The sequence below is a fragment of the Mustela lutreola genome, chromosome 6 (genome assembly GCF_030435805.1).
Source record: "Mustela lutreola isolate mMusLut2 chromosome 6, mMusLut2.pri, whole genome shotgun sequence".
Lineage (NCBI taxonomy): Eukaryota > Metazoa > Chordata > Mammalia > Carnivora > Mustelidae > Mustela > Mustela lutreola.
This window is the reverse complement of record NC_081295.1, coordinates 20,418,013-20,441,258: the sequence shown is the minus strand read 5'-3', so window position 1 is coordinate 20,441,258 and position 23,246 is coordinate 20,418,013. Positions and strand designations below refer to the sequence as shown.

The 23,246-nt window shown below is 44.2% G+C and overlaps 1 long non-coding RNA gene across 1 annotated transcript in view; it reads left to right on the top strand.

Annotated features, from left to right (window-relative positions):
* The window catches only part of LOC131833492 (uncharacterized), a 30,974-nt gene that overhangs the window by 1,915 nt on the left and 5,813 nt on the right, over positions 1-23,246 (top strand). Inside the window, exons 2-3 of the long non-coding RNA XR_009354491.1 lie at positions 7,586-7,780; positions 15,319-20,401. This is a non-coding gene — a long non-coding RNA (uncharacterized LOC131833492). The remainder of the gene's footprint in view (positions 1-7,585; positions 7,781-15,318; positions 20,402-23,246) is intronic.

Genomic DNA, 23,246 nt, shown 5'->3' with positions numbered 1-23,246 from the left:
AAATGGGCAGAAGACATGAACAGACACTTCTCCAAAGAAGACATACAAATGGCTAACAGACCCATGAAAAAATGTTTATCATCATTTGCCATCAGGGAGACTCAAATCAAAACCACACTGAGATACCACCTTACACCAGTTAGAATGGCCAAAATGAACAAGACAGTAAACAACAAATGTTGGAGAGGATGTGGAGAAAGGGCAACCCTCTTACACTGTTGGTGGGAATGCGAGTTGGTGCAGCCACTTTGGAAAACAGTGTGGAGATTCCTTAAGAAATTAAAAACAGAGCTACCCTATGACCCTGCAATTGCACTACTGGGTATTTACCCCAAAGATACAAATGTAGTGAAAAGAAGGGCCATCTGTACTTCAATGTTCATAGCAGCAATGGCCACGGTTGCCAAACTGTGGAAAGAGCCAAGATGCTCTTCAACAGATGAATGGATAAAGAAGATGTGGTCCATATGCATAATGGAATATTATGCCTCCATCAGAAGGGATGAATACCCAGCTTTTGCATCAACAAGGATGGGACTGGAAGAGATTATTCTGAGTGGAATAAGTCAAGCAGAGAAAGTCAGTTATCATATGGTTTCACTTATTTGTGGAACATAAGGAATAGTACAGAGGATATTAGGAGAAGGAAGGGAAAAATAAAGGGGTGGGAATTGGAGTGGGGGACGAACCATGAGAGACTATGGACTCTGGGAAACAAACAGAGGGTTTTAGAATGGAAGGGCATGGGGGGATGTGTGAGCCTGATGATGCATATTAAGGAGGGCATGGATTGCATGGAGCACTGGGTGTTAAACACAAACAATGAATCTTGGTACACTGAATCAAAAACTAATGATGGGGGCGCCTGGGTGACTCAGTGGGTTAAGCCTCTGCCTTCAGCTCAGGTCATGGTCTCAGGGTCCTGGGATCGAGCCCCACATCGAGCTCTCTGCTCAGCAGGAAGCTGCTTCCTCCTCCCTCTCTGCCTGCCTCTCTGCTTACTTGTGATCTCGCTCTCTCTCTCTGTCAAAAACAACAACAACAAAATAACAACAAAACAAAAAACTAATGATGACTAACATATGACATACAGATGATGACATACATACATACCGTATGGTGACTAACATAACACAATAAAAAAATCAGTAAGATAAAAAAAAAATGATGATTGGATAAAAGCAATACCAATAGAAGAGGGTGATTATGGCTGAAGTGGTGAGGCTCAGTGGGGAACGGTAGGTAGCTTCAGAGGGAAGAGATCTGAGGAGGAAGACAGTTTCCCTGGGAAAGGATCAGTATCTGTTTTCAGGCTGTGACAATGCAAACAGAAAGACAGGTAGGAATGCTGAGTATCTAGAGAGGAAAGGACAGCAGGATTTGCTAACAAACTGGGTTAAAAACTGGTTAGGAAGGATTTAGAAAGACTCAAAGGGAAATGAAGATCTCTCAGAAGTTCTCTGTCAGGGAGTTGGCAAAGTGGTGGCATTGACCAATTGGGCGCTCCGGAAGGGCGGGCTTTTTCCAGAGGTAGAGGGTGAACCAGGTGAGGACTATGTCCTGGAAACAGAGTCCCTGCTGGAGGAAGCCCGAGCTCATTCTTCATTCTCGCTGTCCCACTTCTACGGTACCTCTGCCTCTGCTTGGCACCATTTCCCTCATTTCCATTCATCCGGCACTCACAGCACCACCCCCGCCCCCACCCCACAGGACATGCCAGTGTCAGCCTCTTCCTCATCTCATGCTCTTGCTTCTTACCGGCCAGAGCGGGCTGAGACACCCAGAAGGAAGCTAGCACGCCCCCTGCTGTCTGGTTGTTTCCAGACACTTGCCCAGATATTTACATGGCTTGGTCCTTGGCTTCATTCAGCTGTCTGTTCAAATGTCACCTCCACCGTGAGAGGTTTCCTAGACCCTTTCTATCTAACACAACACCCCTGCCTTTCTCTATCTCCTTACCCCGCTTTATCTTTTCTTTATGGCACTTCATTGCCACCTGCTGTATATTTATCTGTGCTTTTTCTTCTTCATTGGGCTGTAACTCTTCAGGGGCTCTATTATATTTAACACGGAATCTCTAGCACATCCAGCAGTCCAGGCATATAGAAGATGTTCAATAAACATTCATTCAGCGAGTGACTTATAGATATCTTTATATGTAACATTGTTGGCATCTCTTTCCTTCTGGACATGTTGTCCTCTTCATGATGTTAGTTCTTGTCCCTTATTCTTTGACTGCAACTTCTTTGTTTTCTATTCTCCTATTTTTCAAGGCTCCATTTCTTCACCTATTTATTTCTCTTCTTCTGCATTATTCACTGGGAACTGCATGTACTCTCAGGGCTTTCTCTCTCATGTCTGTGCTCCTAAGTTGGCATCATCTGAGTTCCAGGCCTCTATTTCCAGCTTCCTGGTGGCCATTTCCATTTAAAAACCTTATTGTCACTTAAAGCCCCCAAATCTCTTTCCATTGTCAGAATTACTGTCCCCTCCCAATGTCACTACTTTCCTTCCATGCAGCTAAACCTGAGACTTTTCCATTTCTTTTTATTCCTATCTTTAAACATTTTTTCCAATCCACACCAAGTCCCATAGTGTCTTCTTTCAGAATTTATTAAGGAAATACTTATTTATTGCCTAGTATATGCAAAACACTGTGTAGATGCTTTGGGTTCGGTGCTATAAAGATTCATTTTCTAGACTCAGAGAGTTTGTAGCCAAAGCTTGGAGGTAAAACATGTTCAGGAAGAGTAATTAAAGGAGGAAGATAACGAGTTACAGATTCAAGTTATGAGGATGCAGAAAAGGGGAAAATTACTTCCACTTGAGTTTAGAAAGGCTTGGAGAAAGAGGGACATTTGAGATGGGCTGTGAAAATTAGGTCATGTTTGGACATCACAACGCTGGGGTTGGCCTTTCAGCCAGAGGGAACAGCATGAACAGAACCGCAGAAGCAAGACAGCTGTGAGTGAGGAGGGAAGATGATCACTGAGCTGGGCAGGAGCCTAGAGTGGGGGAGGGGAAGAGTGGGAAGGAAGGTGAAGACCGGCAGGGAGCTGATTTCTGTTTGAAGCCTTGGCAAAAGATTTAAAATTAATTTAAAAATAATGCACAGGTAAATAATACACTGGAGCTGTGTTTCAGGAAAGTTAATCTAGGCACAGCCTCAAAAATGGGTTGGAGATGAGAATTGCAAGAGGGGGCATAATCATCTAGGCTGGAGATTACGGCAGCTCCAATGTGGCTGGTGGAAGTAGGAGCAGAGTTGGAAATTCAGGTAGAGGAGGATGGTGGAGATGCTGGTGAGGTAGAATGAACAGAACTTTGCATCCAGTGGAGAATAACCAAGAGGGAACAGTAGCAAAAGCGATGCTGAGATGTTGAGCCCAAGTGTCTGATCCCCAAGTCGGAAACAGGGAGGACTAGAGGATCAAGTGTGAGGAGGCAAGCGGTGAGTTTAGTTGCAGTCACAGTGAGTGGGAGGTGCTGGGGGACATCCAAGTGGAGCTTTCTAGTAGGTAATTAACCCTGTGAGCCTGAAACACATGACAATGGACAGACCTAGAAATGGCAGTATGGAGGTCATTCCCAAGGTGAGAGCTTAGGTCCCGAGATTGATCACAATTGTCAAGGTCTTGTTAAAAAGGGAGGACAAGATGGCCACCTACACTGATGAGCTAGGAGGAGGAAGGATCCAGAGTAGGAGTGTAGAGAGAGAAAGTGTCAAAGAAGATGAGGCGGCAGTTTCAGCAAGGAGCCCCAGACATAACATGCTACTAAGTGGGAAGGGTGAAGGCTGAGAAGGCGCTGTTGGGTTTGGATGACCACATGACCTTCCGCCGTCCCCCTCCCACCCGTGCTCCCCTGCTGGAGACCCTCGGCTGCCACACCTGGGAGCCTCCCTTCTAAGGTCTCATCCACCAACTAGACGGTCTCTCTCTAAACTATTTCCATGATATCATTTCTCTATTCTATATGGAGGCAAAGAGGTGTGGTGGGGAAAAGGTTAGACAAAGTGTCAAGAAACCTGGTTCTCTGGTGCTGCCACTAACCAGCCGTGGGTGCTTGGGCATGGTCCGTGAATTTGTCAACCTATAACTTTTCTTTCTGTTGAAACTCTGGGATCTCTTTCTATAATATCAAGGCCTAAACAAGACCTTAATGAGGTCTCCCCCAATTCTGTCCCAGTTGTCCTCTCCAACCTTGCTTTCCAGGTTCTCTAAACGCATCCTGCTCTGCTCAGACTGGTCTCCTCCTTGTTCTGTAAGCAGACTGCACAGATGCCTGCCTCTGGGCCTTCTACTTGGCTTTTCTTGCCTGAGTTCCTTCTGCTCTCTCCCATGCCTGTGCCAGTCCTTCAGTCCTCCCTGGGCCAGCCCAATGCTCCCTTCTTCCATGAAATGTTCCCTGATTCCCCGAGTCCCAACTGATGCTTCTTTCTGCTGAACTCCTGGGCATCTACACAGAATATTTAAATCCCATTATTATTATTATTATTATTATTATTATTATTATTTAAAATTTTGTCAATGTTTTAGGCACTGTTAGTCCTGGTTCTCCCATGAGCTATAAGCTCTTGGGAGAAATGGACCACGCCTTTTGGGTCCTTTGTATTTCTTAGAGTATATTTCTCAGCATGTCACTAAACACATTCTTTATGTACATTTGTCAGTCAGGGTTCTTACAAGAAGTGTTAACACACACACACACACACACACACACACACACACACACACACAGACTTATTTTAAGGATTGGTGAATGTGAGGTTATGGAAAGTTCTGAAACTATAGGGCAGGCCTCAGCCTAGAAACTCAGACAGAAGTTCATGTTACCAAAAAAAAAAAAAAGAAGAAGAAGAAGAAGAAGAAGGTCATGTTACAATCTTGAGGCAATATTTCTTTAAGCAGCCTGTTTTAGCTTCGACTTATTAGCTTTAAGGCCTTCAACTGATTGGATGAGGCCCATCCACAATATTGAAAGTCATCTCCTTTACTTAAAGTCATCCATTGCAGATGTTAAACACATCTATTAATGCCTTCAGAGAAATGCCTAGATTAGTGTTTGATTAAATAACTGGGTACTATAGTCTCCCCAACCTGACATAAAACTAACCATCACAGAACACTTGCTGATGGAATCATATTGAGGAGTCATTCGTTGTACAGGATTCAGCAAGGTGGAATCTTCAGAATAAGAATGGAGAAGGATCACGGGGACACATTATTGGGAAGCAGTGAGTCTCCAGGGTATTCAGAGAATGGAAGCCCTGTGGTGTTCCTGGGTGGGCTGGTTGGCAAGAAGTTGGTGAATTAGCAGGAAGCGGCAGATTCTGGGTGTGTGAGCGTTAAAAGAGGGTGAGAGGGACACTGTTCTTAGAAGGTACTGGAAATATGCCTATGCAGAAAGAGGCGTAGTGTGGGGTTGGGGTGAGCTATGAAGAGAGGGAAGGAGGAGGGCGAGAAAGGAAGAGAAATTAGGGAAGGAGGGAGAGAGAGAGAGAGAGAGAGAGAGAGAAAGGAAAGTGATCACGTGAGAGAGAGATCCAGAGTTTTAAAATCCCAAGTCTTTGTTTGTTTGTTGTATATGGTTAAATGAAACTGAGGTAAATTTAAGTAGCTTCAAAATTAGGAAGAAATTTTGCTTTCTTCTCAGGTAATAGGCAGAAACGAATGGAAGATTGGAAATATGAGAATGAAGCCAATGGGAACCTATGGAAGGCAAAGCAGATGACTCAAGTGAGGAGAGTTCTTGACAGATTTTCAGATGACATAAAGCCAATTTTTATCTGGAAAGGTTTATTTCAAATGAATTTCTGTAGATAAAATCTTGAGGGAGTAAAAAATAAAAAGAAGACACACACACACACACACACACACACACACACACACACAAGCAACCCAAACAAGTAGAAAAGCCAAACAAAACTGCTTACAGCAGAAATCCAGATATTTGTTGTAAAACAATTAGTAATAGCATTGCTGAAGCATTCCCAAAATAGATGAGCTTCACCATTAGCCTTCTGTGAATTCAAGGAAAGAGCATCATTATACAAATTTTACGCCTGGAGAAGGGGCTTCTGCACTGGGATGAACTTATAAAAAGAACATTTAAACCAAAGGCAATTTTGCCTATCTGTAATTTGCTGTATTCCCTTTGCTATCATTGAAGATATTTATGCTTGGGCAAATTTCTCACTCTCAATCTGATTTCTCCCTTTTCTTAATCCAGCCATGAAGTCATAAAATCCCCTGTTTGGGACAATATGATTTGCTGCCATGGAAACAATTACGATATCATAAATTCATCTTGCCCCATGAGATGAAAGAGGAAATGCAATAATATATGATTTTGCAGTTCGGTAGTGCCATCCATCCAGCAGTCACCGACTAGTCAATATCATCGATGCGCAGATGGGGGAAGCTGGAGTCCCGAGCTCTCGTGCCTTGTCTCTGGCACTGGAATTTAAGACCGTGGCAAGAATGTCCAGATATTTGTAATTCCCATCCAGACATAGCAGCTAAGGAGCCAAACTCTTGGTCTTCATGACTCTTTCTGGATGAGGATGGAGTGTCGGCTCCCCTCCAAGCCCCTGTACTTCTCCAGCTGTTCCTAATTATGAGAGTGTTTGATGGAACCTAGTTTGATAAACAAACAAAAAGCCCTTGGTAATCATCACAGGGGTGAAAATATTTACTGACACAGGAATAGAGAAGAAGTTTTGGAAAAGTGCACCAGAACTTAAGCAACCGCATCCAGCTCCACCTTGGCCTGATTGAAGGTGAACAGAACTTGTTGCTCATTGTTTTGGTTCCTAACCATTGTTGAATTTACCTGGAAGCTAATGGCATGTCAACTTCTTGGCCCTTCACTTGTACAGACCCCTGCCAAGGCTCTTGGAGGTGCCCTAGCAATCACCTGGACAGACTTTTGAAAACATCTACGCTCTAACTTCCTCTTGGGTTGGGTGGTGTTGGAATAGCCTTTTGGGATTCTGGTAAGGGGAAGTGAGTTAGAAATGCCTTTGGATTAAGTGGTGTGTAGTCACTTCTGCTTAGATTTGAATTATTGCTAGCCATTTCTAAGTATCAGTGGCTTCCAAGAAATGCTCTTATTGCCTAAATGCCCTGACCCCCATGCCTGGTGGGAGGTAGTCCTCTGTCTCAAGATCCTCTTACTGGAACCAGCCATCATTGGCCTTCATTCTTCATGGAGAGATGTGCAAGATGCAATAATTTATCCTTTATTTTGGAATGGGGGGGCTGGCATTGCTCAGATCACTGGAGACCTAATTTTTTTTTAACTGATGCAGTGTGTTTCTCAACCTGCATACTGTTTACTTCCTAGCCTCCTGAGTGCACATGGCTTAGTTAGGCTTACAATGTCCTCGCCATTTCCTGCTCACCCAATCCAATTAGCATAATGTCATTAGCATAATGGACCAGTGTGATATTCTGTGGGATGTTTAACCAGTCCGGGTTTTTATTTTGGACTGTTTTATGACAGAAGGAAAGAGAGTTAATATTGCCCTCAAACCAGACTGTAAATATACTGTGTTATAGCTTCTGATTCTCTCTTTTGATAGGGATGGAAAATAATACATTTGCCAGATCAGTGGCTTCATTCCACATACCCAAGGCTATGTTCATCTGCTCTAGCAAAAATGCCACATCTGGTAGAGCAGCTGCATTGGGGCTTGATGGAATGGCAGCCATCTAAACTGCCATCCTTCAGGATCTGTCTGCTTTTTGCAGGGGTCAGACTGATGACTTAAATGGAGGTAAGATGGGGTTCACCAACCCTATGCCCTTTAAGTGTTTTTTTTTTTTCCTGCCATTCCTCCAGAAAGCCATCTTGCTTTTGATTTACTGTTTTGAACTGGGTTTTAGAGGAGTGTAGCTCCCACTTGACTTTCTGCCAGACCGATGTGGGTTTGTGTGCATCCAATTTTTCATTTGGGGGCTATGGAAATGACAGTTGATGGGTCCTTGGATTCAGTGAGCCCAGTGTAAGCTGGACCCGAGCCAGGCTACCTTCATTTATTCCTGGGACCCACGTGTCCTCATTCTCAAAGAAGGCCCGGATTGATGCTTGAGTCTCCAGTTAGCAATGTCAAGTCAGCTCTTATAGTCAGTAGACCTCAAAATGTTTGGTGTCTCCCTTTCCTTCGTGTACCCATGGCAAATGGCCACATAATCTCTTTGGGGAAGGACAGGAGGAATTGTTACTGGATACACTTGCCGTGATGTTTTGGGGTCCCTCCTCCCAGGATCCAGCCTCTGCTTAATAGGTTCCATGTTCACAAAACTTGTTCATTGTCTGGAAACTAGGGCAAGGGATTGTAGCTTTTGATTGGGATGACAGCCCTCAGCATCCTGACCATTCATCCTTGATTACTTTTAATTTCAGATTGAGTAGCATCCTTGCCGGGTGCCCATTAATTTTGTCCTAGGGATGTAAATCCTTAATAGAGAGCAACGGGTGCTTCTGAAGTCCGAGGATTCAGAACAATCTGGAAATGAAAGATGGTTGAGGACATTAGCCCAAATATCCCCCCTCCCATGTATCACTTGGACTAGATGGACTCTAAGGTCCATTTTGATCTTGAAGTATCTTTCAAGAGTGACCTTTCTACCCATACCTTCCCGTCCATTAAGAGGCAGCTATGCACAGGCCGTCAGGGCAGACCATGAAGATTTGTGACAGACCATGAAGCTCTGCCACTTCCCAGCTGTGGACCTTGAACAGCTTAATTACTCTCTGAGCCTCAGTTTCTTTATCTGTGAAATGGTAACAACAGAATACCTCCCCCCAGAGGATGACATGAGTTAATATGTGTAAAGCATTTATAATGATGCATGGCATGTGTTAGGTACTTTTCGCTAAGTATTTGTCATCCTGGGTCCTTCATTCAACAAGCTCACACTCATTTTCAGAGATGGGTATTGACTTCATCTGCCTCTGTGTCCCTACGGTGTGCTGCATTTACCTTCATCACCACACTTAGCACATTCTTTGTGGGGATTTTGCCTGTGTGCATTTCCTGCTTTATTCTGAGCTCTTCAAGGGCACAGGCGTGCTTTGTTTCCTGCCTCCTCCCGACACAGCGCAGTGGTTCCCTAGCCGTCCTTGAGAATGAAGAAATGAGCTTGCAGGCCAGGTTCCTGGCCTGCCCTTGGCAGGCCCCAGAAGTGGTTTGGCCTTTTCTTCACCAGCTGTGGCTGGGTTCTCCATCTGATGCGCACACCTTGATCCCTTGGTGACCCTCCGCTGCCCAGTTCTTCTGGCAAACCAGTCGTCCTCCGGCTGCTCCTGTATCAGGATCTTCGCTGCTCTTGTCCATTTCTCTTCCATGCCTGTGGGGTGCCCCCTGCTTCTTGGAGCTTTTGTGCACTACTCATTCTTACCACTTTTCTGGCTTTCAGACTATTAGTAAGCTTTTAAAAATTAACACCTCAGATGTACATCTCTGCTTTGACCTCCATGGTTCTGAAGTTTCTGGCTTGCTCTCCAGGTGGTACAAGCAAATCCCTTGTTTTTGTTCTGACTTCTTGTCCTGAGACTTTCACCTAGCTTCTGGCCTCTTGTAGCTGAAACACCGTTGACAGGTTCCCAACCCCGAGCCTGGGTGTTTGATTGGTACTGCCTGATCACCCCTCCTGGAGCAGGATGGCACAGTCACAACCATTCTGTGCCCAGAACAGACAGGGCTAATCAATCACAGAACTCTTCCCTTCAGTGTCCTGATGAGGTTGCAGAGTTTATACAAACTGATCCTCCCCACAGCCACTATCCATCAGAGTTGACCCAGGAGTGTCATCCTGCTTGCCCACACTGAATTCAATGATGGCCCTTGTCCACGTAAATTCACTTTCCCCTCTGCTTCTCTGCACTTGACTTTCCTCCTGCCCATTGGACAGAGGAAACCTGCCTACCATTCTTCCTTAGCTCCTGGACCCAGCTGCACAGCGCTAGGGCCTGTTGGATTTTACCTACCAGGTCTTTATAGAATCTGCCACAGTTATGCCTATTTTGGGTCAGTTATGACTCTTGATCTACAATCGCTTTGCCACTACCATTACTATACTGTACCTAGAAGCAGCTTCTCTGCCTGAGGTTTGAAGGAAGCCCAGAGAAGTCACAGATCTTTTCTGAAATGTACCAGTTTCCTTTCTGTGCCTGTTTATAGGGTTATCTTTGGGGCAGAGCTAGGTCAGATTGATTCAGAGTGTTTTTCTGGGAATCACTCTTGTAGATAGGGGTCAATAAGAGGTAATCAAATTAAATGAGGTCATAGGATGGATACTAATCCAATATGACTGAGATCCTTATAGAAAGAGGAGAAGATCAGACAGACAGACACAGAAGAAAGTTGATGGGAGGATAGTGAGAAGGTGGCCATCCACATGGCAAAGAGGGAAGCATCAGAAGAAACCAAACAGGCCAACCTCTTGACCTTGTACTTCTAGAGTCCAGAACTGTGAGAAGATACATTTCTGTTGTTTAAGCCCCCTGAATCCATGGTACTTGGTTATGGTAGCCCTAAGACAGATGGGGATGTTCTCCCGTGGGCCACACTTCCCACCACTCCCCTGCTTGGACCACTTTAACCATTCCTATCACTTCTCTGACCTCTGAAGGTATGTTATTTTTGATCCAGGCCTCACGGGAACAGAGGGAGTATTTTTTTCCTGGTTGAGGGGAAGGGACCTCCCTCTGCTTCCTTCACAATCTTATAGAGTGGCTGTTTGAGAGATTCTGGATCTTGGCCAAGTGTCTATACATTTCATCCCAAATAACCCTTTTAGATACTTAGGATTCATTTATATTCAGAGCAGCCTTGGGTAGCATGGTCAAGTTTATGCTTCTTGGACTGGCAGTTCTGGGACTTCTTTGACCAGGTGTGGCATTTAGGAGCCTGAGCTGGTGTGGGGAGTGGTGGGGCTGGCTCTCAGGAGGCAGAGCATGAAATCAAGAGAGAGCCAAAGGAAAGTTCTGAGGCCGTGTCTGAAATAAGGGCCATGCAGAGGCTACACATGGAGTTTATCTGAGGAGGAAGGAAGAGTCTTGGGGAATGACACCATAGCACATGAATGGAGATACAGGTTAGAATGGATATGCTCAGGGTCGGGGAGGAGGGCAGGAGAGCTGGTCTGAGCTGGAAAAAAGCCATCAGGTCATTTGTGGAGTATCTATGGCTTTGTCCCTGGGATGGATGGGAGCTGTTAAAGGTTCAGGAGAGAGCCATATCACCCTGCATTCAGGAAGGAGGAGCAAAGATTCTCCTCTTTGCTTCTCAGTATAACTTACACAGGTGGTAGGTCTATATTTGGGAGTCACAACCCAAATAAAAGTGTACAAAGGGGGTGCCTGGGTGACTCAGTGAGTTAAAGCCTCTGCCTTTAGCTCAGGTCATGGTCCCAGGGTCCTAGGATTGAGCCCCACATCAGGTTCTCTGCTCATCGGAGAGCCTGCTTCTCCTCTCTCTCTCTCTCTGCCTGTCTCTCTGCCTACTTGTGATCTCTGTCTGTCAAATAAATTTTTAAAAAGTCTTAAAAAATATTTAAAAAATTGTACAAATTTCCTAGAGGACAGATATCTCCACTTACCCCAGCACACGGAGAACTCACCAATTCATACATGCGGGATTTACAGGGAACTGGTGTTGGTGGTAACAGCATATGGCCTCTCCCCCCACCCCCCCCATCATACTGTTTTTGTCCTAGAACACAATATTCTCATTTTGATACCTTCTATGTGAGAGAATAGGGAATTCTTTCCTCCTTCTGAGGTTTCTGTGAGGAGAGTTTTGTTTGTGCTCGTGGAGGAAAAGCAGAATTTTTGAGTAATGGGTTGAATAAAGGCCAGCCTTTGCCCAAGGTGGAACAGACCATGCCAATAATTGTCCTCATCGCCTGTTTTCTAGATTTATCAGTGCTCATGCAACAATGCTGGCACCATGCCTTTATTATTTCAACTATCCACTGTGTGTGGAGAGAATAAATCATTTTTGTCCTCTCTGTACCCTAACTTTATACCCTTAAAGATTCGTGCCTTTCCTAAATCTCTTTCCTTACATACCAAACATAGTCCTTCTTATTTGTGTTTTCTTGCAAGGCTTATTTTTAAAAAAATATTTCTTGTTCTCATTTTCCTCCGAAACTTCTTTGGTCTACGTTGATTTTGAAATTTGGAACTTGAAGAAGATTATCGTTCGTATCCCCACTGGGTTTGTTCTTACGGAGGCCAAATCCAGAGTTATAAACACACGCCTACTTGACCTTGGAGTGAATCCCTGCATCCAGCCCGACACGCCATGGTCTCTTGTTGCAGTGGGACCCTCTGTGGACCTGCAAACTATTTATTACTCAGGCTCAGCCAGACCAACAGTCCCAATTCTCAACTTGCTCCATATTTTTTCATATGGGAATCACTTTGCTGTTTTAAAAAATTGAGTCTTATTTCGCTGATCTGAGCCCAATCTCTAATTTTGACAATGTACATGTTTTATTATCCTCTCTCACACAATAGGCCATTATTTTCAGTGCCTTGATTCTTTATCGTAAATGTTTTGGCCTGACAAGAGTCACATCTTTTGAAAATTCATATAATAGAATTCCAAACTGCAAAATAAATGTACCAATGGTGTTTTAATCCCCTAGCCTTATCTATTTTATGAAAGGAAGCATTTGTTTCATTAAATAGATATTAGCTTGTATTTTAATGCCCCCTCCCAAATCACATCTTTTAGAGTATGTACTCAGTTGGGTGAGGGGAAATTTTCACTAATTTATTCATACTTTTGGTAATTATTGAGATTCCATTATGAGCAAGGACGTGGGGGCCATTGGGGAGATGAGACATGACTACTTCAGCCTTAAGGATCAGCCTCCTGTTTTCAACTGGCTGTGAATGGTAACAGGGACTGACTCTATATTCTCTTTCCTCCTTAGACATAATTCAGATTCATAGTATTCAATAAAGGGTTATTCTGTAACTCAGAATAGTGGAGAAGTACTTCCAATAAACTACACCCTTTCATCTTCTTCCCCAAACACACATTACTAGCATATTTGCCTCGAGTCTAATGCATGGGAAAAGAAGGTAAGATAGACAGAGGACACTCTGTCCCCACCCAACCTAAGGAGCCAGTGAGTTCTCTGGTTGGGTTGGGAGGACACATGTCAGGAGCTGGTGGAATCATTCCGACTCTGAACAGAAGCACAGGTTACAAAGGATGGTCCCAAGTGGCCCAGGGGAGAGCTGCTCTCTTGGCCACATTAGGAATCTCATGTTGTCCTGGAGCTCTGAAGACTGGACTTGGGACCATTAGGAGATAATGCCCCTGACATGGGGCTTGAGGTTAAGTATGGCCGTTTGTAGTGTATGGGACAGGTTAATTATTGATCAATTTGTTCCCCTCCTGAGAATTCCTAACACATGTAGGAAATGGGGGTGCGGCAACTAGCTTAGAGACTTACTGGGTTGTGTTTTGGACAAGACAGGGAGGAGTGGGGAGTAGGAAAAAGGAAAAACCAATATTATCTTCAGTTTACATTACGTACCAGCATATTGGGTACTTAACATATTTTGTCTTACCTTATTCACACAATAGATTTCGTCATCCTTATTTTCAGATAAGTAAAGGGAAACAAAGAGAGGTTAAAAACCAGGATTTGATTATAAGTGTGCTTGACTCAACGCTTACAGGTTTCCATGATATCATTCGATTGTTGTTATGAACGGCATTCCCTCGTACACTCTTCTGTTGTCATGTCATATGACCTAAGCATGTAAATGTGGTCAACTTTGGGAGGGAGACCTCACGCTCATGACTGTAGAATGATAATATGACTCATCATCATTCTTCCCTTACAGAATACTTCCAAGGAAATGGTGAGAGAGTACACAGTGTGTCAACGTACTTCTCTTCTATAATAGAAAATGTGTCCCAAATCTGATCTGGGGCAAAAGTTTTTTATGTGATAAAAATCTATAGCTTCCTTCTGGCGGGGGGGAGTGCTTATGCAATTTTCTGCTGAAATTTAATGGAATGAAGATTTGGTCTAGGAAATCAGTTACCTACCCACACAGTTGACTCTCAGCCGATTGTCAGAAAGGAGTTCAGGGAATTTAATCAGGCATTCTTTTTACTTTGTGTCTAACAGTGATATTTTCATTATTCTCTTTTCCTGTAAAACATTTCTGACATGGTCTACTATAGGCCTTTCCTCCTTGCAAACATGATGTTAGCAGTATTTTCACATCTCTTCATAACTAAATTATCTGAAAATTTTCTTTAACATAAGTAATAATAAACATTAATAATGAACATTTATTGGAGTCCTACAACATGTTAGGCAAGGTTCTAAGGACATTACATGTGTTACTTTGTTTTCATAACAACCTGATAAAGTAGATACTGTTAACATCCCCATTTCACAGATGAGAAAATCGAGACCCAGGGAAGTGAAGTAATTTGCCCAGCATCTCACAGCTTGTTTATATGGTGGAGCTGGGTTGTGAATGCAGACAGTTTGAGTCTTACTTTTTCCCCATAATGCTTGGTTGGAGTCTACTTACTTTTATCTTTTATTTTATTTTATTTTTTAAAGATTTTATTCATTTGTTTGACAGACAGAGATCACAAGTAGGCAGAGAGGCAGGCAGAGAGAGAGAGGTAGGAGCAGGCTCCCTGCTGAGCAGAGAGCCCGATGTGGGGTTCTATCCCAGGACCCTGTGATCATGACCAGAGCCAAAGGCAGAGGATCAACCCACTGAGCCACCCAGGTGCCCCTACTCACTTTTGTTTTTAAAGTGAGTGGATTACTTTTGCCTTCATGGAACTTTGAATATTGATGTACTTATATTCTCTGCTGGCTTTTGCACTTGCTTTTCAGTAAGAGACAAAATGTTACTCTTTGCCTTCATTTTCTTATCTGGTTGAAATGTGTCATAGTCATTTCATCTTCTTTATTCTGACCAAATTCAAATTTTGGCTCTTGTTAGGGGAGATAGAGAGGTTTTGAACTGAGGAATGACATGGGTTGAGCTGTATTTTAAAAGGCTTCCTCTGTGGTCTACAGAAGAGATTATAGGAGGACACAGATGAAAGCAGGGAAGCAGGACACTTAGGAGACACTCACAGTACATGAGGGCTGATGGTGTCTAGGACCAAAGTGTGAGAATGAACTAGAGAATCAAACTGAAGATGAACTTCAAATATGTATATTGAAGATAAAATGAAAGGGATTAGGTGTGTTGGCTATTGGAGAAGGAGTCAAAGAAAGCTTGATTAGAGGTTCTCTCTGTGGACAGGAAAAGGAAGGCAGCTCATTCTCTGAGCGTGGTTTCTGGACCATCCACATGAGAAGAAGAGCAGTCTGCACCAGCTCCTCTCCACAGACTGGAACATCGGAAACCTTCACCTCTACTCTGCTGGAATATTCCTACAGCAAGTTTTTAATGGTTCAAGCTAGTCATGGTGTTTTCTTCTTGGCTTTCTTGTTCACCTGTTTCCAGCATTGCATATTCTCATAATGTTTTGATGTCTTTTGTTTTAATTTTCCTGTTTTAAGTTGTATTTTCCATATTGTATTAAACATCTTTTGAGGTAGCCTCCTAGGCCATGATCCCCTTCTTCTGAGAGTTGTTTCCCCTAATCTCAAGTGAGAGCCTTGTTTGCCCTGTAATTCTTTATAGATGTCCCATGTAATCCTTAACAAAACAAGTGCTCCTTAGTTTTAAAAAATTTTTATTATTTAGTGTAGAGAGGGAGAGAGAGAGAAAACACATGGGTTGGAGGAGGGATAGAGCGACAAGCAGACTCCCTGCTGATCATCATGGAGCCTGGAGTGGGGTTTGATCCCAGGACCCTAAGATTAGGACCTGAACCCAAGTCTGCTGCATACCGACTGAGCCTCCCACATTCCCCTCTACTCCCTAACTTATCAATTGATAAACCCGGATTTTCTTATGGAGGTTTAACCTATTAGTAGGATAAAGCTTCTTACTAATACTCACAAGAGGATTGCCTTCATGTTGGTAGTTAGATAGACAGATATACATATATACTCATGTATCTGTGTAAATTCGTGTATATTACACATATTTGAATGGGACCCACCAGTCCATCTCACTGCTTGGCAGAGTGAGGGGAAACCCAGCTGAAACTGACATAAGCACAAACATGAATTCCTGGGCTTCTGTAACTGAAACATCAAGGGCAGACTTAGCTTCAGGAATGGCTGAATCCAGGCACTCACAATACTTAACTAGGAATCTGTAGCTCAGCTGTTTTCCTCTGTGCTCTCAGGCAGGCTTTCCTGACCTAACAAGTCCCAGCAGCCCCAGGCTTACATCCCACTGGCTGGAAACTTTGGTGAAAACAGAGCCAAAATGGGTGGTAGGGTCTCACTGAGATGACTTGGTTCATTTTCCTAACTCTGCTCCCAACTACAATCCCCTTTGGCCCTATAGAATGGGAATGGAAAGGGGATAGTTTTCTGCTAGAAAATTACCAGAAGAAGGGAGGTGGATGCCAAGTTGCCCACAGCAGGTGTCCTCTCTAAGATTTCACTTCCCTTTCTGCTCCCTTGGGATCTCTCAGTAGTGGACAAGCATCTCCCGCTGGGGCCTGGGTTACCAAGTGCCCACTGAATTCCCAACTCAAGACTGAAAGTGCCTTTTGAAAGTGAAACAATGAGGTTGTTTCTTACGGAGCTTTAAAAAAATACTTCCTCCTCCACTCCCCGCTTGAATTTAATCTTTTATATTTCCATCAGAAATAATTTCTAGTGTTCTTTCATCTGCAAATAAGAGCTGATGTTGTCTTTGTCTGCATGTATTATTTATCATTCAATTCATGGTGTGTCTTTGTGGATCAGCCTGTGGGTGTATGTGCCTGAATTTAAATGAAAATTTATCTGTGTGGTCAAAGAACTCGTTTAGGAAATCATCTCCCAGAAGAGGCTGGGAAGGCAGCAGCTTGGCCTTGTGCTGGGTCTGTTGGATCTCCAGGGGGCAGGGAGCACTTATCAGCTCTAAGATCAGCAGGCAGTGGGGATCTAGAAGCAGTGAAGGCATTTTATGGATCAAACACAGCCTCAGTTCAGCACGATGAAGGGTTTCTCGATTACATGACGGCGATGATGGAGAGTGGATGGTTAGCTTGCATCTCACAACTGATGAGAACTCACTGTCCATTCTCTTGCTTCATGGTTTATAATTTCTCCAAAAGGAACAATTGCAAGGAGAAGGAGCTGAAATATAATTCACTAATTCTTTTCTACTTTTAAGTGGTTATGGGTTTTTGTAGTTTGTTGGTAGGAATTGAAGGCACTGTTTGCACAAAAAATAAAAAAATAAAAAAAAAGCTTGACAGCAAGTAGCCAGCTTCTGAAAATAATATTCTCCCGACCCTCATCAAAGGGCTTCTATCCCCATGGCAACAGGCAAACTCATGGATGGAAGCTGGAGTGACAAGCATCTCAGAGACCTTTCGCTCACTCTGCGGACCCTTGGTTTGGTTTTATTTGTCCCGGCTGGAAACCATCCAGAGGGGCAGCCGTTAACAGCCCATGCCCTTGGCACTGCAGGCTAAATGCAGAGGCGCCCAGACTTTACCTTGATAAATCCCTGAGTGCAGAGCTTCTCTTTGGATGCACCTTTGAAGCAATTTTACTAAAAGGCCAGATGCTTTTTTAAAAGAATCACAAGTTGGACATTTTCCTTTACTCTGGTTGAAATGAAATTTTTAGGCAAAACTCCACAAAGCGGGTTCGGTTACTTTCCCTTCCTTCTTCCCTTCCCCAAATATAAACGGAGTGAATGAAATACAAGCCGAGCTGCTGCCAAACCGGAGAGACCAGGGTCGGGCATGAATAGCGACAACACGTGAAGGCGTGGCCGGCGTGCTCCCCACAGCCTGGTGGCACACACGACAATTCATACCGGGCATTGTGGCCTAATAAACTGGAAGGAATGTCAAACAACAAGAATTCCCTTTGTGACTCTCATTCAAGAACGCATTTCCACATCAAACAAGTCTGTAGAGTATTGTGCCTTGTGTGTGTTATTGGACAGGCTGTCCCTATAAATGCTCCCGGCACCTGTGCTGTATGTGAGTGACGACCCCACAAATAGGATTGCTTTTCCTTAGCCCCTTTGTTTCCTTTCTTCCTCCTGCCCCTCCTGTCTTCCTTTTGTACTTTTTAGAGACTATCTTTTGTCCCTTACTTCATGGTGACTTATGTTCATTCTTGATGAAGAACATCCTCCCCTTAAATTTCACCACAGAGAAATGTTGTAGATTTCAGAACGACTCACTCCCGGCTCAGGGTGTGGAGTATGTTCCTGATGGGAACCCCCTTTCGGCGCTGGGAGTGCTTGTTATCTTTTCTCCTTCGGGGGACAGGGCTCACAGACAGCCTTTTCTTTGTTGCACGAACACACATTTCTTGGATGTCAGATGGGCTGTGCCTTCTAGAGCCCCCATCAGGTGCCATAGAGTTGGGTGGTTGTGGTCAAGAGTGTAGACAGAGTGTTCGGGCTACCAGGGTTCAAGCTATAGCTCTGCCATGGACACATGGTGGTACTTTGGCAAATCATTCCTCTCTGTGCCTTCATTTGCTCCTCTTTGAAACAGGGACAACATACGCCATAGGGCCATTGTGAAAATTCTGCATTGACTTACATCAAGAATCCAGAACAGTGCTTGGCACTGGGTAAACTACACATTAGGGGGAGCTGTTATTAGAGAGGGTTAGTACGGTGGCTAACATCTTTTAAATGTCTATTAGGAACCAAGGATTGTGCTAAGTAAGGGTTTCATAGGAATTTTCACATCTAATCTACACAAAGCCCCGAGGGGTACATACTCTTACTACTGTGGTCTTGCAGAGGAAGAAACTCATTATCTGATGTCCGTTGGTGAACTAGTAGCAGAAACAAGGTATTCACCTGGTTCTGTGTGGTACTGAGGCACATACACTTAGTGATTGCAAGTGGGTCCTCCCCATGAATGTTGGTGTGCTCACACCTCTCAGGTTCCCAGCCTGGGGAAAGCTTGGCTAATTTCAGAGAAGGATCCAAAGCCACATTAAGGGAGTTGAGTTGGTAGTGTCTTGAAAGGGTCCTTCTCCTCCCTGAAAATCCAGCCCTCCGTTCTAGTAAAATCATTTTGGTGGTCATCTGTGAGGACACCGAAAGTAAATGAGTCCAGAACACAAATTCTGATGAGAGCGAGAAGGGGCAGGAATAGGGGCTCTCCACAGGGGAGAGCCTGGGCAGGTGGGAGTACTTGAAGGTGGCAAACACCTGAGATTGTCTGGGAGCTCGTGCATGAAGAAGATGTCAGACAACAGAACCATTGAGAATCACTTTTGTTTTATAGCTTTGCTTAGTTCTGGCATTGGGTACCCCAGGAAAGTTCTGGGAGCCAATGTCTCTTGTCCTCATGCACCAAATCTCAGCCTTGCACGTGCCATCTATTCTTTGGGGGTATTTGGTACTGTTGTTGTGTTAAATTTCACCCTGTTAAAATAACTTCTGTACTAATTTTAAAAAACCCTCCTGGGAAATTGGGCTGTCTAAAAATTGAAGCTGCCTTTTGTTCTTTCCCTCTTTAGCATGCATATTCTGGCTAACAGATAACCAAACCCCAGCCTCTCAATAAACTCAGTGGACCGCTCTGTCTAGAAATGAGTATCTCTGTATTTATAGGGAGCCATCCCCTACCCCTCACCTTTTATGCCATTTGTAGGTCTGTCTCAATTCACAAAGGAAACATTGCATTCTCTTTTTCTAATGGACAATGGCAAAGGATACTGGCTATTGCCAAAGCATTTTCAGATGCCCGGCAATGAGGCAGGTTGGTTTTCTGGACACCAGACTTCTGTTCAAGGTCTTGGCCCCATCTTCCTTGGTGCCCTCCAGTCACGTTACCTCCACAGAATAGGCTCCAACTGTCATGCTTCTACATTTATCTGCTATTCCCGTGAGCATGGCATGAAGATGAGTCTCATTTTTCCCAACTGTAAAATGAGTCCAACAGCAGTAACCAGTGCACAGACCTTCGGTGAGGATTAAATAATAAAACACAGAGCATCTCATCCAGGAGGAACGTCTCATCCCGGAGGAGCATCTGTCCCAGAGGAGCATCTCATCCCTTAGGAACATCTCGTCCGGGAGGAGCATCCATCCCAGAGGAGTATCTCATCCGGGAGGAGCATCCATCCCAGAGGAGTATCTCATCCGGGAGGAGCATCTGTCCCAGAGGAGTATCTCATCCGGGAGGAGCATCTGTCCCAGAGGAGCACTCAGTGAACAACAGATAGTATTCTCCCTCCAGTCTTGTTGGATCCTGGTCGTGTGTCCTCTTAAGTGCCACAGTTATAAAAAGGTAAGTATATTACAGTATCTTCCAGAGACTCACAAGAGAACCTTATGATTTTCTTTAACTAACTAACTTCTTGCAGGCTGGTGCTAATTTACTTAGGCCTCGTTTCATTAGCATTACAGCAATGCCTCCCACTTTCTCCAACCTAGAATTAAAATCAGGCTGCAGCTATTGCCCTCAGTTTTAAGAGGCATAAATAAATTTCTCTGAGAGACTTAGAAACTTGCCTAGTTCAAGGTTAATTAGCTCCATATCTGCACAGTGTGTGGATAGCAGTGCGTTGTTCCTACCAACTTAGAAACCTTGTGATTGATAGATCTTTCCGTGTTCAGGAGGGGCTGCATAGCCCATCTCTAAGGATTAAGGCATCCCTGCTTGTGTTGGGGGAGAGTGTGGACCATCTGTCCACGGTGATCCAGGGTTTCAAATTCAGGGCCATGCCTTCTATGGGGTGCTTTCTGAATGCAGTCAGCCTTAGCAATAACAAGTACAGGACTCTCTTGGACAAAACAGTCAGGTAGAATCTTTCACATCCATCCTCTATGGATTCTAGAATCCCAGGTAGGACACTTCCGGTGGCCAATCTCTCTGCTGTTCTTAAAGTCGGGGCATGTAAAGAGATTTTTGGGGTGTAGGGGTAGGAGGGAGGATTCTTTTCAGGACTGCCTTTTAGGACAAAGCACCCTGTAAAGTTGTCAGTGCAGGCTATCTCCAATTCCTTCTTCCCATTCTTCTGTAGGACCTCTCGCATCCGATTTGGCCCCAGTCTCTACATCAGACTGTTCTTATTGAGACCAATGGTGATGTCCATGCTGCCAAGCCCAGTGCTCTAAGATCTCTTTTTACTGGACCCATCGGTGCATTTGAATTCTCTGCTGTTTCAGAAATGTTCTTTGCCTGCTTCTCAGAAGCCTCTCAATTGTCCTCTGGCCTCTCCAGCTGCTCCTCAGTTTCCTTTGCTAATCTCTCCCAATATCCCAGCCTTTTGAGCACAGGCCCAGGTTTTTGACATCAATGTTATGTGACATCACCCTCTCTGGGTGGTCCAGTCTCATGACAATAATAACCCCAGGATGCTGATGACTCATTGACTCCTACCTTCAGAGTGTGCTTCTTCCCTGAGGTCGAGATTGTATCAGGAATTGCTTGTACAGTATCTCCCCAGGATATCTGTGATAGGCTGGATGATGGCCCTCCAGAATGTATCCATGTCCTCGTTATTCCCTGCTGCCTGTTCTGTTATCTTCAGTGGTAAAGAGGACTTTGTAGATGTGATTATGTTAAGGATGGGGAGATGATATTGAGATAGGAAGATGATCCTGGTGAATTGGGTGGGCCCTACATGCAATCACATGTAACCTTACAAGACGGATGCACAGGGAGATTTGACACGCAGAAGAGGACATGGCAATGTGACCACGGAGGCAGAGATGAAAGTGATGCAGCCACAAACGGAGGAATGCCAGCAGCCTCCAGGAGCTGGGAGAGGAAGGGAACGGGTTCTCACCTAAAGGCCCTGGAGATGACATAGCTCTACTGACACCTTGATCTTGTCCAAGTAAAACTGACTCTGGCCTCTTGAACTATGAGAAAGTACGTTTTAATTCTTTTAAGTCGCTTAATTTCTGGCAGTTTGTTACGGCCACCATAGAAACTAACACTGTATCTAAGGGATGTCTGGAAACCTGTACCTCAGGATCACACTCCTGGAATTCCCCACAAAGCTGATCTCCTCATAGCTCTCCTTGTCTGAGAAGTGTACTTCTAGTTTCTCAGGCCAGAAACCCTGGAATCATCCATAACTTCTCTCTTTATTTCATAGTCCACATCCCACCTACGAGTCCTGCTTGCTTGATCTTCCAAATCTATCCAGAGTCACCATCACTGTCACTGGCATCCTGAGTCATCATCTCCTATTAGAATCATTGCAAAAGCCACTACCTTGTCTCCCTGTGCCCTCCCCTTGCCCCTGACACAGTCAAGAAAACCGAGCAGCAGCCAGAGATCCTTCCAGTGGCTCCCTTTCTGCACTGAAAGCGGAAGTCAATGTTCCTGTGACTTCCGGGCCCCTGTCACAGCTTCTTCTTCATCCCATTTTCCTCTGCTCCTCTCATATCATTCCACCCATTCTGATTTCTTTCTGATCTGTAATATTCCTGCCTTGGGCCTTTGCACGTGCTGTTCCTTCTGCCTGGAATGTTCTTCTCCCAGCTAGATAGCTCACTCCTTCACCTCTGTCAGCTCTTTCAGATGTCACATTCTCAGTGAGGCCTCCCTGCTCATCCTGTGTAAAGTTGTTCCCCCAGTGTAAATCCTCTACCCCCCACACCCCTGTTTTCATTTCCTCTTTAACATTTATAACTCTCTGACATACTCTTGTCTATTTGGTCAATTGTCTTTTTCCCTCACCAGAATAGGAGTTCCACAAAGAAATGGATTTTTTTTTTTTCAGTTTTATCCTTTGCATTATCCCCATGCCTAAAACTGCACCTGATCCATAGTAAGTGCTCAATAAATACCTGTGGAATGACTGATTGAATGAATTACCTGGTGGTCATTTTGGCCAGGACAATAGAGAAATTCACAGTCCTTTCTCGAAGAAACTGTGGAATGCACACAGGCTTTAATGGATGTCCTCCAATGACCTACAGCTCAGAAGACTTTTGGTAAGCAAAGGGTCCTTTGTTTAAAGTGAAGAGAGTGATAATTCCTGAATTTTCTTTGGCCCCAGTCTCTCTTGCATTTGCTGTTTCTGTCTTCATTCACAGATGCTTTATTTCTCTTAAAGTTCTCCTACTCTTCTGAACTTCTAGGGTTTCATCACTCATGAGAAAGCTAGAAATATCCA